The sequence below is a fragment of the Pongo pygmaeus genome, chromosome 23 (genome assembly GCF_028885625.2).
Source record: "Pongo pygmaeus isolate AG05252 chromosome 23, NHGRI_mPonPyg2-v2.0_pri, whole genome shotgun sequence".
Lineage (NCBI taxonomy): Eukaryota > Metazoa > Chordata > Mammalia > Primates > Hominidae > Pongo > Pongo pygmaeus.
In genome coordinates this window covers 39,098,573-39,114,858 of record NC_085931.1, presented here as the reverse complement: position 1 = coordinate 39,114,858, position 16,286 = coordinate 39,098,573, and the positions used below count along the sequence as shown (strand labels likewise).

General features: G+C 37.6%; 1 protein-coding gene and 1 non-coding gene across 5 annotated transcripts in view; both read left to right on the top strand.

The window, feature by feature from the left end:
• Positions 1-16,286, top strand: part of TTC28 (tetratricopeptide repeat domain 28) — a 740,175-nt gene that overhangs the window by 455,412 nt on the left and 268,477 nt on the right. The gene's annotated exons all lie outside the window — the stretch shown is intronic.
• Positions 15,254-15,321, top strand: LOC129023758 (small nucleolar RNA SNORD42). Its single transcript, XR_008496905.1, has one exon. It is a non-coding gene; the product is annotated as a small nucleolar RNA SNORD42 (small nucleolar RNA).

Sequence of the window (16,286 nt, the reverse complement as noted above, 5' to 3'; positions counted from 1 at the left end):
AGTTGAATGGGTCATTTATCATAGGTCACTTACTAATACTGACTGGGCTTCAGGCCCTGCTACGAGTAAGCAGCAAACAGTGTGACTGAGTTCTTTTAGAATGTTTATCATACTATGATATTGTTTCTTAACAATTCACAATTCATTTGCAAAGAAGGGGTTTACTAGCTGCTTCTAAAAGGGATTTTTTTTGTATTAAAAATGCAAATGTGACCATGCGCCTACCTTACTTAAACCCTTCAATGACTCATGGTAGGTAGTCAAAACCATTCAAGATGGGATCCTCCCTTCTCTGCAGCCTCATCCCCTTCTGTTGTCTCTAGAAAGCTTAACTGCTTTTAGTTCTCCACATATATCATATACATTTTAGCCTTTTCTTGACCTCTGTTTGTTTTGTTGACAAGGCCTTTCTCTGCCTTCTTTGTCAAGGTAAAGTATTCTCATTCTGTAAGATTTAGGTCAGACATCACCTCCCTTTCCCCCAGCAAAGCTTCTCTATTTCTCTTCCCCCAGTCTGGGCTTGGTATCCTCTGTGTGCTCAGAGAATGGTGAGATGTCGTCTGTTATAGGTAGCTCTGATCCCACTGTAGTGAAGCAATCTGTTTCCACCTCTGTCTCATGGTATAGCAGCCTAAAGGCTCGACTTCATCTCTTTTCTCACCTGCTCTTGGGTGCCCAGCCCAGTGCCTCAAGCAGCATAGGGGCAGCCAATAGTGATTCTTGAGCTGAGTTGAACTGTAAGCAACTCTCAGCTTCACTCAGGCAGTCACATATGATTCTCATTATATTCCTTATCCCAGTGACTTACACACCCACACCATGAGAAAGTTCATACTGAAGAGCTGGCTGGCAGTGTGACTCCCTCAATTTTCTATGATTGAAGAGCCCAGATATACAAACTGTACAGTCTGTTTTCCTTCCTGAGTGTTGTCACTAGAGACACTCTTTATTGAGTGTTGTCCCTGGCAGTCCTAGCAGGCACCCAGCAGCAGCATCATCTATTGCTTATACTTATGAAAAAAGTAGTGTCTTAGAAAGAATGCCACGTATCTTGATCTTAATAATTTTTCTTTTATGTTTGGCATAACTGCCCAGGGTCAGACAGATCTTGCCCTCAGGTAGGGCTCTAGTAAAAGTTTCCCATTGCTTCAGTGTGAGCTTGCATGCTGTTTACTTTCAAGAAATGCATTTTTTTTTTCCTAACCAGGTGCTGGGGTGTATAGATCTTCCTTTAAAAAGCCATTTTCATTGAAGTGTAGCACATCCCCATCTCTTAATCTGCCTTATTTTTACTAATTTATGATGCTGGGTCTTCCTTCTCCTTGACATTTTTTCAAGAGGCCCCATAGCACACTAAGAATAATAGGAGCTTTGAAGTCAGAGACCTGGGGTGAAAGCTGAACTACACCACTTACTAGACTGTGGTCTTCGGTCTGTTACTTAGCACCATTGATCCTCAGTTTTCTCATTTGAAAATGAAGATAGTTCCTTTGTCATTAAGTTGGTATGAGGATTCAGTGAGATAATTTACATATGTAAGGTGCCAAATACTTGGTCACTGTGATCATTACCACATGCAGCTATGCTAGGGTCTATTCCTAGCATAGTTGCATAAAATACTGACACATGAAACAAGTAGCAATATAAGATATTACATGAAAAGTATTAAGATTAGCTTCTCAAAGAATCACAGAGTATTATAGACCAGAAAAAAGCCTTAGAGTCCATCTAGTCTAGCCTCTTTATTTTACAGATTCAGCAAACATTTCTTGAACACCTGTTTTATGCCAGACCTTGGGGTGGTGTGTTGGCATATCATAACTCATTCAAACCTCAAAACAGCACTGATGTAGATATTTCTATTCCCTATTTTAGAGATGAGGCCAAATGATCTGCTCAGTAAGTGGAAAAGGAGGATTTAAACCCAGGTCTCTTGTGTACAAATGCCATGTTCTTTCTATTATTAAACATTGTGTTCCTTCTGTTTAACAAATATATGAATGTGTAGTATGTGTAAGGGACAATGTTGGGCTCTTAAAGAGGAAGTTTTTCTACCATTAAAGCTAAGAGTAAATAATAAGAACACAGCTCACTATTTACTTTTAGCTTCATGGAAGATGTATACTTAAGCTTCCCTTTGAAGGATGGGTAAGAGTTTGATAGAAGAACATAGGAAGCATTTCAGATGAAGTAATAGCATAAGTTAGGAAACAGGAAAATTCAAGACATATTCATGAATATTTACTGTCACTCTTTGATTGCAGTGAAAAGTCTGTATAGGAAGCTAAGATTGGAAAGGAGCCTGATTGTGAAAGGTCTTACTGGCCAGGTTGAAGAGCTTGACCTTTGTTCTAGAGGCAGTGGTAAATGTTAATTTGTCTGTAGTGTGGTAAGTCACTGAAAGCAGTCTCATTAGCTTGATCCAACATTAAAGACAAAAGTGCCAATGCGAAAGACTACAGTGTTTAACATTTATTTGTGAATTGCATTTATTTTAGTGCATCATGTGAAATGCATAGGGTACTTTGGCTAAGAACATTGTAATTATAGCTCATAAGTTTGAAGTATAGTGAGATGTTCATTTCTTTTGTGGTATTTTGGAGTCCACCCTAAAAAATAGGATTTAAGTTCTGACTATACCATTTATTAACAGTGTGACCTTAGATTCAGCCTCCTCATCTATAAAACTGGGAAAATCATTAATATGTATGTACCGCCTTACTTTACAGAATTGGCCTAAGGATGAAATAGAGTCATTACAATGTGCTAGTAAATAATGATATTGGTATTATTGTAATTGTTAATAATAGGAGCTGCATACTCTTCCTGCGGCATTTTGGTTTTATATTAGTTGAAAGTCTGTGATTTTGCCTCCATTATAAAGCATGAGAAACTGTTGAGATAGTTATTCAATTTTCATGCATCCGTTAAATAAAATTTCTGCTTCTAAACATTATCAGAATCCCAAAGGGAAGCTACTGTTCCCTACCATTTGTGAATATAGGCATGACTTCTGAAAAACAACTCTCCACAATATAAAAATGAAAGTCTGGCTCTGCTTTATCTCTCCACGTTCTGTTCTAGCTAGCTCTAAGGGCATTTGAATGATAACTGCTTTCTTTCTGAATACATAGTGTTTCTACTTGAACTTATCTTGCTTGTAGGCATGACACAAGCAACATGAAGGCTGGGCACTTGCAGTAGACCTCCTTCTAGGTGTATGTGGATGACCAGCTAGATCACTTTCACTTCACTGAGCTGTGAAATTGACACCAAATTGTGCCATTAGCTTGTTTCTGAAGGGTATGTTGTGCTGGATATTTTCTTCTTGCTTGCACGGTGCATGAAAAAAGATGACAAGATAAAAATGTCCCATAAATGAACATGAGCAAGAAAATTTAGATGTAATTTGTCATGAATTAAAAACATTGAATAATGGATCAAAAGCCCCTGGAAGCAGAGGTGCTGAGAATTCAGAGCAGCTGTTTAGTACTCGGGGAAGAGAAAATACAGAGCTTTAGGTTTCTCTTTTGAAGCTTATTTGCCTTCTTTATACCCTGATAGCAAGAGAACAATTTCTGAAGTCAGTTAAATCATTCAAGAGCACTTGCCTATCAGTTCACTGATTTAGATATAACAGTGTGTTTTCTTGAGTTTTTTCCTTCTCTATAGTTGAATCATCCTTGGCCTACCTTCTGATTAGAAAATCAAGATACATTATTTCTCAGTAAATTATTTTCCTCATATTTGAAAGGAGACGAAGGATAGCTGTAAATGTAGTGGTTGAAGGAGGTTTCACTGAGTGGAATCCATGTGGTCTTTATGAAAGCATTCTCTGTGTTAAAGCAGTGGCTTCTCTCCATCTAGTCTTTCCCTTTTCCCTCTGTTCTCCTAGAGATCTGCTTAATTCATTCTGTCACTCCCCTCAGGCTTTTACTCAAACCCACCCAACTCTGCTTATCCTCCTTCCTTACTACTTTATTTTCCCCTCAGATCTTACCCTGGTCTAACTTATTGCCATGTTTATTGATTCTTGGCATATATATTTTTCACATTTTAGCATTTCTAAAATCGATGTATCTAATAATCAATGACATCTTAGATTCTGCAAAATAAATATGTATAATTTATTTTCCTTATTGTCTTTTTCTCACCTCTAAAATCTAAGCTCCATAAGGACAACGATTTCTCTTCATGTTGTGCGTTCTGTATTTCTAGTGCCTGTAACAGTGCTTACCACATAGTAAGTGCTCAGTACATATTTGTTGAATGAATCAAATGAACTGTCTGTGTTCAAGGAAGTTGGAGGACAGCTATTCTACATTTATTTCTCTATCCTTATGTCCTCTCCCCACCTTCCACTCCTTTTACCTTTTGCCTGCTTGTTTTTTCTGTGTCAGAGGACATTCTCATTATGCCTGGACCCCATCCCACCCCACATGCCACTAAAGGAGTGAGGCTTACAGTAGCTATATAATCCACGTTCTCTAAAACTCAAGCCTCAAACTCTTAAGAATTTCGCTGCTGGGCCAGATCTTACTTTATCTAGCTCTGTAGTCTGTAGTTCATGATAGCATCAAAACTCACACAGTATAAGGGGAGTACTTTTCAAACTCCCTGTGGTTAAACATCAGTCTTAAATTATAGATTAGCACTTTTGTAAAATACAAATAAAAACACAGAGAAAAATGAAAAAAAAAAAAGGGAAAAAAAGGAGCCAAGTATGAAAACTCCAGATTTTTGTTTTGTTTTGTTTTGTTTTGAGACAGGGTCTCCCTTTGTCACCCAAGCTGGAGTGCAGTGGCACGATCATGGCTCACTGCAACCTCTGCCTCCTAGGCTCAAGCGATCCTCCTGCCTCCCAAGTAGTTGAGACTACAGGTGTGTGACAGTGTGGCTGGCTAGTTTTTGTATTTTTTTTTTTTTTTGTAGAGAAGGAGTTTTGCCAGGTTGCCCAGGCTGGTCTCAAACTCTTGGGCTCAAGCAATCCACTTGCTTTGACCTCCCAAAGTGTTGGGATTAGAGGTGTGAGCCACTGCGCCTGGCCCATTTTTTTTTTTTTTAATTATTAGATTAAATAGATTAAAATGACTCTGTCAAATTGATTTGTAAAGGATTTTAAATATTTACTCTCATTTTCTGTACCTATCTTGTCACAGACCAGTAATAGTTTGCACATCAGCACCATTCTACATAGTTTGAGAGGCAGTGTATCAGGTCATGCCTGCCCAATTCGATGTCAATTTAATTTTAACATGTCCTCTAAAATGAATCTGCTTATTATTACTTCCAGCCTCTTTCATATTATTGGTCACAGACATTAAGTAAAATTGAAACTTATTTAATCCAGTCAGCACCAGTAATTAGTTGGTTAATGGAAAAAAATCATTTAAAATAGAAATTATAACAAAGATATATACATATTCAAACATATTATTTCAATTAAACATTAAAAAAACTGACCCAATAACCTTAAGATATAGAACAAATGACTTTTCTTTAATTCAAGGCTTAGAGTTCTGTAAAATAATTCCTGCATAAACCACGTCCATTTACAATTTCATTTTCTTCAAAGAGTTGTAAAAATTGAGTGCATCACTTAAAAAGAAATCTAAGTGCACAACCTCTCTAGATTTTTATGGCTTTTTCTATATCAAATTTGCCTCAGATTCATTGTCTTTCGAAAGTATTCACTGTAGTTTTTAGAGAAACAAGAGCTTTTTTCCTGCACTTGTAGTTCATCAGTTTCTGTCAGATGGCATAATTACTGTAATGAGTAAATGTGATATAAACTTATTTGGGAGCAGTCATAACAGACTCTTGGTAAAGTGTACCACCCACTCCATTAGAAGGAGTAAAGGGCCGGGGAATGCTGGAGAGTAGACAGTAGTCACAGGTAATTGGTGTGCTGTGGCACAGGCAGTGTATTCCACTGAGGGAACAAAAAGCAGCGGCTCTCTGTGAGTTGTTACGAAGATCCCCTGAAATAGTTTCTGCTATGTCATTTTACTTACCAATGCTTCTTTTCTTATCTTCAAAGTATCACTTTTAAGCTTCTTGTAGTACTCCTGGAATTCTGTTGAATGAGTCTTTTTTTGGCCGTCTCTTTATGATTAGAAATGCTTCATTTATATCCTCACTTAGCATTTTTATTTACAAAAAAGCCTGATATTTTTTAGTGTATAACCACAAAACACATCCTAATTATTTTATTTCCCTTTCTCTATACTTCCTCTAATTTCATTATCACTTTGTTACATTGTCATAACCAAACTACTTTAAGTCCCATACCTAAAGCATGAGGGAGTAAGAAGCCTATTTTTGTAACTTTTTATTTTTATATAATTCTGAACTTACAAAAAAGTTGTAAGATTAGTATAAAGAACTCCTGTGTACCCTTTACCCAGATTCAATAATTATTTTCCCTATTTGTTTTACCATATTTTCTCTCTCTATATATATTTTTAATCTCGAACCATTTGAAGGTAAATTACATACAGTTCCCTTTTGCCCTGAGATACTTAAATTTGTATTTATTGAGAATAAGGGTATTCTCTTACATAATCATAGTCCAGTTATCAAATCCATAGCTCGTACTCAAATTTTATATTAATATTAAATAAATTATCCCAGAAATGTTTGACCTGCTGTTTTTCCTTGTCCAGGATCCAATCCAGGATTAGATTTTGCATTTAGTTTTCATGTCAGCTTAGAACCTCAGCCTTTCTTTATGTTCCTTGACCTTGACACTTTTTAAGAATACAGGCCATTTATTTTATAGAATGTTCCTTAATTTGATTATCTAAGTTTCTTCATGATTAGATCCTCGTTTTCCATTTTGGGGCAAAAATACTACAGAAGTGATACTTATTCTTCTCAGTACATCTTATCAAGAGACACATGGTATTGGGGTACTTCATACCTGGGGAAATGAACTTTGATCATGTGGTTCAGGTGGGGTCTGCCGGGTTTCTCTACCGTGAAGTTACTATTTTTTTCTTTTGTAATGTATAAGTTATTTGTGGGGAGACATTTTGAGACTAGACTTTGTGCATTTTCTGTTCATTCCTTCTATATTGATGTTTTACCAGAAAGAGCTTTCCCATTTCCACCATTTATTTATTCATTTGTATCAATGTGATCTCATGAATTATTTTATTTCTTATTTTGCTAAATGGGTTAAAGGACTATTTCTATTGTTATTTAATTTGATTTGCTACTCAAATTGTCCCAGACTGGGAGTCCTTTTAAGCTAATTACTACATTCTTTTGACTTGTCTCCATTATTCTTTGAGCATTTATTTACTTTGTGGTGCATCAAGATATTCCGGCCTTATGGTTTGCCTTCCCTGCCCAGGTCCCACAAGCTGCCATTTCTTTAGTTAGCCCTGGTTCCCTTTAAGGGAGAATGGTTTAGAAATCAAGATCTCTGTGCTAGGTATGCTCATTTCTAATGAGGTATCAATGTTTTGGGGTCCTCTCTGGAGATTAAGCTAGGGAAAATATATATATTTATACATGTATACATGTATCTGTGTGTATATAGATGTATACAGATATATACATATGTATACCTATAGATACATGTTTATATATACATGTATGTATACACCATTTATATACATATATCTGTAGCTATTTTTGTATTATATTTTTAAAAAGTATTAAAGATTATGAATCCTTATAGATACCCCCAATTCCAATTTAATACCACAGCAGAATTCTTTCTAGTCTTCTTCTTTCTGTATTTGTCATTCGCTTCTCCAACAGTGAGGAACATGACTTTCTGTTATTCTCTGTATATTATCTCAGTCCTCTAATATACAGAATATGGTTTCAGAAGTACTAATTCATACCACTGTAAAACAAACTCCCTAACAAATTCAGTATTTCCTAAGGATTGTTTTTGTCTTTGCCTGAGGGCACATAGTCAAAATACTGGGTTGAAAAGTTTCTTGGGTTAGTTCTTATTCTTTAATATGATTCTATTACTCATTTGAAATACAGTCAGATTCATTCATTTCTGTCGTCTAGTGGATAGAGGTCAGGGATGCTGCTAAACATCCTACAAGGCACAGGACAGCTCCCACAACAAACAATTATTTATTCCCAAATGTCAGTAGTGACATTGTTGAGAAACCCTGGTCTAGAAGCAATGAGAGATGATGAGGGAATGAGAGGTAAGTCTAAAGAAGATTAGATCTCCTTCAGGACAGTTACTTCAGGAAAGGCTGTTACAGATTCTTAGGCAAGTAGAGATCTTGGGGGCTCAAGGTCCTCATCTTCATCAGAATATGCCCATATGTCTCCATCTCTTTTTTCAAGTCCCATTCATTTCTAATCAGTGTTTCCTGTGAGAGCTGGTAGAGTTCCTGGGGAAAAAAAACAAAAAACCTACATGAGAGCAATAACCTCTCTTTGTCTGTGTTCTCCATAGGCTTCATGCTCTCATGCTAGACTATGTTAAACCTTTGGCATTTGGTAAAACTGTTTTGTTCAATCTTCCTACTGGCTTTTATGATGTTTAGCAGCACCTATCTCAGGTAAGCAAATGCTCATTCTGTCTGTAGTTGCTTGCTTCTCTATATATTTTAGGTTAGTTGTCTACCCTGTGACTTCACTTCTCTGATTGATTTAAGAAAAGTCATTGATTTGTACTTTGTCCAGCTTTTTTTCTTCTTGTACGGTAGAGTGGTGCTCTTTCCAGTTTTATATTTCCAAGCTGAAATAAAAAGTCACTGGTCATATTTTAAGTTCTCAATAGCCACATGTGGCTATTGGCTACCATATTGAACAAAGAAGATTATAGAATATGTCCATTATTGCAGAAAGTTCCGTTGAACAGGACTGTTAGATAGAAGGGAAATTGAAGCAAAAGGAAAGAAAAAGAGTAAAAATTCTGCTTTGTTCATGATGGAATAACTAGTCCTTCCACTGTAAACAACTACAACATTGGTCAGTATATATGAAAATACTGTTTTCAGACCTGAGCAAATCACGCAGAACTGTGATCCCTGACAGAAGGGAAATAGAGCATTGAACCTTACAGTTACTCTGTTTCTACCTAGAATACTTTGCAGGTCATGTCGTAAGGAGAGGAACCTCATAGAGCACAATGGTTTCATTGAGTTGAGGAAAAATAGATATTAGTTTGGGGAGTCTGAACCATCTGGAATTTGTGGAACAGAGACAGGAAGGGGCAACAAAGATAAAGACCTCCAGAAATCTATATGTGAGTCCTCTTCACTATTTGGGTGAATACTGTGCTATACTTGTGTGAGGTTGGTTTCCACAAAGCCAGGCAAAAAATAATTATTGAGGGAAAGAACAACTACCTGGGAGTTGAACAACTACCAGAACTACCACATGGCCAGACGGAAAGACCTTGTTGAACACCCAGGACACTTAATAGAGACCCTAAAAAGGCTGTATCTTAGGAGTAGAACTAAACAGCCCTGGTAAAGGCTATGCTCGACTCATCCTTAAAAAACTTAAAAACAAGTCTTAGAATAGACTGATTTGCAAGTAAATGACACAGATGATGGAATTAACAGACAAGTACTTTAAAACAGATATTATAAACATTTTCAAAGATTTAGAAGAGAACATTTGATAGAAGAACCAAATGAAACTTCTGGAGTGGAAAAATACAATTTCAGAAATGAAAAATGACTGGATGGGCTTAATAAGAGATTAGATACAGCTGAAGAAAAGATCAGATAACCTAAAGATGCATCAGTAGAAAACATCCAAACTGAAGCAAAGGAAAAAAGACCCAGGAAAATTAATAAAACCTCAGTGATCCATTGGATACTATTAGGTAGACTAGAATATGTGTAATTGAATTCCCAGAAAGTGGGCATACAAATATTTGAAGAAATAATGATGAAGGAATTTCCTAATATGAAAATTACATACCCAAAGAGCTGTGAACCCCATTTGTGCAGTAAAAACATAAAGTAAGTCACAACTAGGCACAACATCATCAAACTACTGAAAATAAATGATAAAAGAGAGCATCTGAAGAACAGCCGGAGAAACTACGTTACCTAAAGAGGAACAAAGATAAGAATGAGTACTGACTTCTCATTAGAAGCAATACAAGCCAGAGAATGGTAGGATGACATCTTGGTAATGTTAAAAGAAAAACTCTCCCCCCAGAATTCAGTATCTAGCAAAAATCTGCTTCAAAAATAGAGGTGAAGTCAACATTTTCAGCAAAGGCTGAGAAAAATTACTGCCAGCAGATTTGCACTGAAGAACTATTAAAGGAATTTTTTCAGGTGGAGGGAAAATGATACCAGAAACTTGATTCTATACAAAGGAAAGAAGGGAGGCCAAAATGTAAATATGTAGATAAATATAAGTGATAGCCCTCATTTTTTCATGTATTTTGAAGATTTTATTTAGAAGATGATTGACTAGGTAACACAGCAGTGATAACAGTGTATTGTGGGGCTTATAACATGTTTAAAAAAAATACATTACAATAATAGCTCAAAGTATAAGAGGGAGAAATGAAAGTACATACCGTTGTAATATTCTTACATTATACACGAAGCAGTTAATATTATTTAAAGGTAGACTGTACTAATTTAAAGATGTGTACTGTAAACCCTAGCAGTCTTTCTCAACTGGAGTTCAACCATGAAACACAGAAAATGATTTGAGTAACTGCTGTCTCAATTCTCCTAAGAATGGAATGTAACTAGTACTATTCTAGGATGCGTGGGAGAGGGGTTAGATCATTACATACAGTGGACATGTTAGGACATTATTGTTTAATTCTATCATAGAATCTCAGTTGAAGAGGGCTGTGGAGAGCAACCATTGAGAAAGAAAAAGGGAGAGAAAAGGGTGGGGAGAGAGCGAGAGAGAGAGAGAATGCACCAGCGAGCGAGAGCACATGAACAAGAACACAAAGTCAATAGAGGAGGTAAAATTAGATCCTAAAAAAATGCTCACTTGATCCAGAAGAAGGCAGGATAAAGAGGGGAAAAAGGAACAAAGGAGAAATGGAGTTCCAGGTTTTAGTCAGCCATTACTTTAATCAGGTAATTACTTTGGGAGAGGCCATTATAGGTTCTCAGGCAAGGAAAGATTAACCTTTAGGGGTTTGAGGTCCTCAGCTTCATTAGAATTTGCTTGTATGTCTTTATCCTATTTTTCAGAGTTCCGTTCCTTCTATTTCCTAATTAGTTTTCTGAAATCTTGAACCTGTGGCTTCAGAAAATAAGGACATCTTTCAGGACAATCATAGAGAAGCTTTCTGGTTCCTTTCTCTGAACGTACGCTGGAATTTAAAGTGTTGAGATAATAATTTTCTTTTCCTCAAGTTCTCCAGCATGCTTAGGAAGCAGTCGACCAAGCCCATATCCTTAAACTCTATTTCCACTAACATGTACTGTTGTACAATGGCATCAGCGTCTTGGTCACCCGAAGCTTTGCAGTTTATTGGCACTTGACTTCAGGTGACTAGAGGCAATACTTGTATTATCTGTTTGCCACTGTTGCCACCTATCACCAGTGTCCTATTTATCACTATCAATGGGGTCACGAATGCCTTTAAAGACTTAAGTCTAGGCAGATCAAAGAACCAATTCCAGATTCCCATCCTTTTCATTCTTCACCTTGGAACTCTACTCCGAAGGCCAATAATTATATCGCTCATGCAAGCAAATTCACTATGCATGTTACAGGATAAGGAATTTAATACAGGATAGACATTATGCAAATGTGGGAATAGCTAAAGAAATGAAAGTCCAAAAGAGGGTGTTGGAGGATCGATGCAAAAGTCACCAATCTCTCTTCCTGAAGCTGGTGCAAGTGGACAAACTGGAGCTGGCAGAAAAACCTGAGAAGCCAAGCATGTCTAGCTGCGGAACTAGGATTGTGAAGGTGGTGGGGAGGGAATCTGTGGGGAAGATGTTGCTTCCATGTAATCATTATGAGGCATTTGGTGATGGACCTGGGACTGCTGTAGGTCAGCAAGATCAGCAGTCACCTGGAGAAAGATGAAAAACTGGAACTTACCAGGCACCATCATATTAGTCAATGAAGACTCTTAGAAAGCAGTAGCTACTATTTCACTTCCACCTCCCAAGTTTCTTAAAAGTTCCTCTTTTGGCATATTCTAACCTGAACCCATACAAAGAAGAGGGTTCCAGGAATTGTAGTTCCAACTCAACGAAGTTAACAGTAGAACAGTTACATGGTTTCAGTTTTTACATTTTAATCTATGATCCATTTGGAGTTTATCCTTGTGTATAGTAGGAGGTATGGATCTAATTTTTATCTTTTTCCAAAGACTATTCAGTTTTCCCCATCAACATTTATTAAAATCTGCTTCAGTGCTTTGAGACGCTACCATTACCATATTCTAAATTTCCTTATGTAGTTGTGTGTGTTCTGGACTTCATCTTCTATTCCAGTGTTCTTTTTGTCTGTTCAGACACTACTACCATGTTGTTCTATTCTAGAAACTTTATAAAATGTTTTCTTATCTGACAGGGCTAGTCTTCCTTTATAGTTTAAAAGCCTGTATTTAAACCCCATTCTTATCTCAGGAAGCAGTCGATAAGACTGCTAGAACCTCACTTACAGCAGTGTTTTACCTTGAATATTAGGAATTATTAATGGAAAGGAGAAATCTGAGATTTAGAGGCCAGTTAGATTTGCCACTGATTACTATGGAGTTTTAGTGAAGGTGAAGGTAATTATTCTTTCCTAGATGGAGTTGAGGGAAGGCAACAGACCAGGCATCAAATGCTAGTACAAATATTACTTTCTTCTCCGGTCTCTTCATCTTGCCTATTTTAGAATAAAAAAATAAAAACAAAACAATAAGGACATTATGAGAATAACTCAAAGAGCAGTAAAGTCTGGACTAAAAGAAAGTGATCTGAGGGCTGGTAGCAGTTTTGCCACTGACATTTCTTGTGACTCTGGGAGAGCTGTTTCATCTCTTTGGGCTTGAATTTCCCAACTGCCATATAAGAGGGCTAGATTAAACATCTCAGTCTTTCCTTTTCTAATATTATATGACTAAACCTCATAATTCTGTGTATCAAAAAGTCCCCTTCCTTGGCAATAACATAAAAGATCACAACTCAAGTTGGAGGTAATCATTAGCTGGTTGTCTATCAGTGAGTATATTTTAGGAGCTTATTGTGTATAAGCTCACATTCCCACTGGAACAATTTAGCATCACAATTCTAGTTTAGAAGTAAATTCTATTTGTGGGGCATAGTGGAGGCCACTTACCTAGTATGCCTCTGAGGGTTCAGGAATTTTACTCACACCCTTATTTGACTATATATAGATAAACACTTCAAGGGATCTCAGCTTCTCCCTAATTCTGTATAGTGTTTAAATTAGAAGATGAGGCCAGGCGTTAGTGGCTCATGCCTGTAATCCCAGCACTTTGGGAGCCGGAGGTGGGTGGATCACTTGAGGTCAGGAGTTCGAGACCAGCCTGGCTAACATGGTGAAACCCTATCTCTACTAAAAATACATAAATTAGCTGGGTGTGGTGGTGCACACCTATAATCCCAGCTACTCAGGGGGCTGAGGCAGGAGAATCACGTGAACCCAGGAGGCTGAGGTTGCAGTGAGCTGAGATCGTGCCACTGTACTCTAGCCTGGGTGACAGAGGGAGACTCCTTCTCAAAACAAACAAAAAAAATTAGAAGATGAGGCTAATGTAATAGAAAGTCGAATTTTAGGTCCTGGTAAGTGGTGGCTCACGCCTATAATCCTAGCACTTTGGGAGGCCTAGGCAGGCGGATTGCCTGAGCTCAGGAGTTCGAGACCAGCCTGGGCAGCACAGTGAAACTCCATCTCTACTAAAATACAAAAAATTTGGCCAGGCGTGGTGGCTCACGCCTGTAATCCCAGCACTTTGGGAGGCCAAGGCCGGCGGATCACGAGGTTAGGAGATCGAGACCATCCTGGCTAACACGGTGAAACCTGTCTCTACTAAAAAATCCAAAAAATTAGCGGGGCATGGTGGCAGGCACCTATAGTCCCAGCTACTCAGGAGGCTGAGGCAGGAGAACAGCGTGAACCCGGGAGGCAGAGATTGCAGTGATCCAAGATCATGCCGCTGCACTCTAGCCTGGGCGACAGAGCAAGACTCTGTCTCAAAAAAAAAAAAAAAAAATTAATTTGCCAGGTGTGGTGGCGGGTGCCTGTAGTCCCAGCTACTCAGGAGGCTGGAGCATCGCTTGAACCCAGGAGGCAGAAGTTGCAGTGAGCTGAGATCACGTCACTGCACTCCAGTCTGGGCGACAGAATGAGACGCCGTCTCCAAAAAACAAAAAAGGTCCTTTTTTTCTAATAATTTTAGTAAATTCTTCCATTGTCATTTAACTCGTGATCTATTAGACTGTAGTATGCACATTAGTTATGGCTTATTATGCTCTTGTAACAAATGCAATACATGCCTTTGAGTGGTGTAATGTATTGCTGGTGAGTCTGTAATGTCTGAAGAATACTTGGAATACATATGTCTAACTGGGGAATCAACCTCTGGGTTATTTTTTATCATTTTATTTTATTTTTCATTATTTCACTAGTTGTATAATGGACAGATATTCACATATTAAACAATATGGCAGCATTCTAGAAGAGTGTATAAATAATGCATTAATAAAAATGTGTACATTTTATGAGGTATAGAGATATCTCCCTGTAATGAAGAGAAATGAAAATAATTAAAATATGAGCAAAATTACGTGAAGATATATGGTCAAATTTAAAAGCAGTAAATTATGAGAAAAATTATCTAGAATTCTAATATAACTGAATTGGGAGAACTTTAGACTACTCTTTCTACCAGTGTACTTGATTTTCTTTAAAATTATCACTGAAAAAAATCCAGAATTTTAATGCTCAAATAATATTGAAGAATGAATAATTATAAAGCAACAAGGGAAAAGCAATTGCAAATTAAAATGAAATTTTTTTTTTTTTTGAGACAGAGTTTCACTCTTGTTGCCTAGGTTGGAGTGCAATTGTGTGATCTCGGCTCACTGCAACCTCTGCCTCCCAGGTTCAAGCGATTCTCCTGCCTCAGCCTCCCGAGTAGTTGGGATTACAGGCGCCCGTCACCACACCCAGCTAATTTTTTGTATTTTTAGTAGAGACAGGTTTTCACTATGTTGGCCAGGCTGGTCTCGAACTCCTGACCTCAGGCAATCCACCCACCTTGGCCTCCCAAAGTGCTGGGATTACAGGCATGAGCCACCGTGCCCAGCCCTAAAATGGAAAAAATTTAAAATTACTTAGACAATGTGATGTCATCAAAGGAACCCTAAGTAAGAGAAATAAAAACTATTCATAAACCTGCAAGAGACACTAGTTATTTTATGTATTCATCCATCCATCTGTTCTGTCTTGAGCCATGTACAGGATTCTAGCTGGTGTACCACTCAACTGATTATTTAATTACATTGAGTTGTGGTTTTTTTCATTTATGAGATATACATTATAGTTGGGTTCTGTTGGTTTCAAACAGACATTTGCAAAACAAATGTTAAGAGAAAGGGAGCATATTATTAGGATACGTGTACCCTGGAATGGAAACTCCAGCAAGGACCAGCAGCTTTCTCTATGTAATGGACCACCTAGGGTCTCTCTGTCAAGATTGCTGCTGCTTGCTGAGGATTATTCCCTTACCACTAGGCTTTGATATGAGCTCCTATGCCTGAAAGGCTGCCCCATGAGGCCTCTTTTTTTTGCATTCTTTTGGCTTTAGATCACTCTTAACAGCCACATTCTTTTAATATTTATTAAATTCCTGAAAGTAGATTAATCTGATTGGTTGGAGCTCTTTTCTTCATTCCAGGTCACAAAATATGTTATTGATCATTCAATTGATTGGCTTTCAGTCAGATGCCCACATCTGACTCAAACAGCTGTGCTGGAGTGGTTGAAATCCTGTGGTACTTCATGAGCAGCTATGGCTCTCAGCAGGGGTGGGATGAAGAAGTGGTTTTCCTTAAAAAAGGCTGTGGGCTGGCATTTCCCCATCACTGTCTGATAAAAGAAAGCTAATACCTGACTTCCATGGTTGTAGGGTAATCCTTCTAAAAATTATCCATAATTCCCAACTCTCTGCTGGATACTTTCTCAAACATTATGAACTACTGTGGCCCCTAGGTATGTAAGTCTAGATGAAGTATTTAAGGCTTGTATCAAATCAGAAAGAAAACATCCCTTAAATCTTCACACCATTGATTATTTGTTTCATATTAATAAACCATTGTCAGTTGTTTTCTTGCTGT